Source organism: Hippopotamus amphibius, chromosome 11 (genome assembly GCF_030028045.1).
Source record: "Hippopotamus amphibius kiboko isolate mHipAmp2 chromosome 11, mHipAmp2.hap2, whole genome shotgun sequence".
NCBI classification, from domain to species: Eukaryota; Metazoa; Chordata; class Mammalia; order Artiodactyla; family Hippopotamidae; genus Hippopotamus; species Hippopotamus amphibius.
This window is the reverse complement of record NC_080196.1, coordinates 103597543-103600741: the sequence shown is the minus strand read 5'-3', so window position 1 is coordinate 103600741 and position 3199 is coordinate 103597543. Positions and strand designations below refer to the sequence as shown.

The 3199-nt window shown below is 45.1% G+C and overlaps 1 pseudogene; it reads right to left on the bottom strand.

Annotated features, from left to right (window-relative positions):
- Positions 1–1178: 1178 nt before the first annotated feature.
- Positions 1179–2537, bottom strand: LOC130830782 (tyrosine--tRNA ligase, mitochondrial-like; annotated as a pseudogene).
- Positions 2538–3199: the final 662 nt, after the last annotated feature.

Sequence of the window (3199 nt, the reverse complement as noted above, 5' to 3'; positions counted from 1 at the left end):
GACTAGGCAGTGATATCTATGGGAGGACTGGAGGTCAGAAAATCATCTGGGGTAGTTACAGTGGAGATGCATATGAAGATGAATTAGGTGTGGTAGTAAAGCCCTCTAGGCAGGCAATACATTAGTTCTGATACTTGTCACACTTACTAACTAGACTTACTAACTTTAATACTAAAGTTCTTTCTTTGTAATACTTAACAACTGAAACACATAATTTTTTGTTTTCCTCTGATCCTTGAATTGTTTCTTTTTCCCCTCTTTCCTTTTGAAACTCCAATTACATATACATTAGCTACTTTGATACTGTCCCACAGCTGAGACGACCGTCTTTTTGTTTTCTTTATATTATTCAGTTTGAATAACGTATCAATTTGCCTTCAAATTCTTGGAACCTTTAACTTGTTGTATCCAAGTTGCTGTTAATTTCATCAGATGGATTTTGCAGTTCAGTAATTTCCACGGGATACTTTATTTTTTTTAAGGCGATAAATAAATTTAACTATAATGAAACGAGAGGGACTGGAAAACTGAATTAGAAACTTCTGAAAAGTCAAATACTAGTACTGATTTTTTGTTCTTTTCTTTGAAAATATTTTCTACTGCAATTTCTAATGACAAGTATGGTTTCATCCGACACTTTTCTTCTTTTTAAGGAGAACTATATTTACTTCGTAAATAACGAAAAAATCAGAAATTTGTTTCCAAATACTAGATTTCGCATTCCCGATGTGGCCACTAGAGGCGCTGTTGATTTCAGAACAGCAAGAAAACACTCCTGAGATCAGTGGATACATACCTGATAGAAAGTATCCACAGTCCCTTACACTACCTTTTTCACGGTTCCTCCTCAACTCCAAATAACAGAGCAAGAAGGGTAGGAGAGGAAATAGAGCATTTAATTTTTTATGAAGTACAATTTTTTAAAAAAAAAGATTAACCCAGGAAATTACGGTTTTTTATGGTAGTTGATGTTTACAAATCAGGAAATAAAATACTCCATCATCACGTAAACAACTTACCTATTAACCAAACTACATAAATAATGAAATTACTTACAGTGTGAAGCCCAGAGGATACTCCTTTCTCTGTTGTCCTGATTTGCATAAACAGAGGTATAAATTCTTTCTTTTCTCTTGAGAATGAATGACAGATGTTCGTTTAAACCACAGGATTTTTCATCAGAGCTGAATTCATTTCATGATGTAAAGATCCCTTTTGCATCATTAACAGTGAAAGTCCATTCTTAAGAATATGTGGCCCAACAACTGAAACACTCAGGATTTGTTACGCGTCTGTGATTAATACTGACTCCACCTTCTGTGATCCAAAACCCTCGGGGACCATCTGGAACGGCACTTGCTCTGCAGCATGTATCTAGAACACTTGCCCCACGGGTAAGAACTAATTCGGAAAACGAAGCTTCTTTAAACAACTCTTTTCACTCTTGATCAGACGTGACCTCCAGTGCATTTCTGCTACTATGACAAACGGCTTGTGTAATTTTTTAGCAGAACCCAGCCCTTCTTGTCCATGAGCAAGCCCTGCTACTTCCGCAGTGAGTCGTTTCTGAGGACACCGATTTTCTGGCTCTTTGACCCGCAGCTGCACTACGTGGTCAACCCGTGGAAGGGGCGGGAAAGTGAGGCGCTTCGGGTACCTTTCTACCCAACCATCTTGCTGCTGGACAAAGAATGGATACAATTCAAACGGAGGTGTCTTAACTCTGTTCAGCCAAACAGCACTACCGGCCGACTCTCCTAGTTTGGACCTATGTGTCCCTGTAGTTAGGGGAACAGTGCTTCCAGACACGTCTTCTCTGGTCAACTTGTGGATGAACTCGTACCGGGACGTGATGTTGCCCAGCTGACCAGATGCACCCATCACGCTCAAACAGGCAGCAGAACCCGGTGTAAAAACGCGTCCCAACTCCTGGTCTCGGGGCTCTGGGGCCGAGTCTGGACGCTCCTGCTCAAGCGTCCGCCCCGCGTGGCTGGGGCCGCCCGGTACCAGGCCGAGCCGACCCGCTCTGTGAAGCGGCCCCAGGTCCGCGCGTCGGCGAAGAGCCGCGGGCGACGAGCTGCCAGGCCCGGAGCCCTCCCTCCGCGCAGGCGCCCCCTGCTGCCCGCGCGCTCGGCAGCCGGCGCCTCGCGCCCCTAGGTTCGCGCGCTCGGGTCTCCCAGGCGCGACAGGGCTCTGCCTCCGCACGCAGTCGCTTGGTAGCCCCTTCGCTGCAAGGGAGAGGGGCCCAGCGGCGCCAGCAGATGCACCGCAGGAAGCTGCACGTCGGCCGCGGGTCGAGGCCGCGGTGGAGAGTCTGGAGGAAGCTGCCCGCCTTCCACAGTGGAAGAGCCCCGGGAGCTGTATCTTTGCCCTCCTTTTGGGGAGGAACTTCTTAAACAGACCCCGAGTCTCCTACACCGCCAACAACCCCTGGGCGCCAGAGTGGGCCTCACGCAGCCCCAGGGGCAAGACTCCTGAAGGGCTGGGGCACCAAAACACCTGCCTGAGGTAAAGGACCGCAACATGGGCGCCGCCATCTTGGTGGCGGCGCGAAGGGAGTGCTGGGACTTTGGGGGTCCGGCTGCACCCCTCAGTACCTACTCCACTTGGTAAGTTTCAAAAACAGTTTTAATAAAGTACATTAGAAGTATAGAAAATTGTGCAGCTTTATTGGCATGTGTATGTACTATATAAAACCACCACGATGAAGATAGCACACATTTCTGTCGCCCTCAAAATGTACTCATATGTATATGTATATGTTTTTTTCCAGACTTTAAATTAGAATAAGCATTTTGAGATGCATCCATGGTTGTCAGTAGTTTGTAGCACCCCCTTCCGTTTTTTTTTTTAATTTGGTGTAAATATACCACAATTCATTTATTCTTCTGATGATAGGCACCTTGTTTCCACGTTTGGACTACTGGAAGTAAAGGTGTTACGAACTTTGACGTACACATCTTTGTACACATAAATTCCGTTTATTTTGGGTAAATAGCAAGGAGTGATAGTATGTGTATGTCTAACTTTGTAAGTAGCTTCCAGGTATTTTCCGAGGTGGTTGTACCGCTTATGTTTTCACCGGCAGTATGTGAGAGTTCAAGTTGGTCCACATCCTTAACAAGAAAAAGCATGGAGTTTTTAAAATTAAAATTAATTTTAGTAACTGTAATCTGTTTATAGTGCTATCTCACTAAGA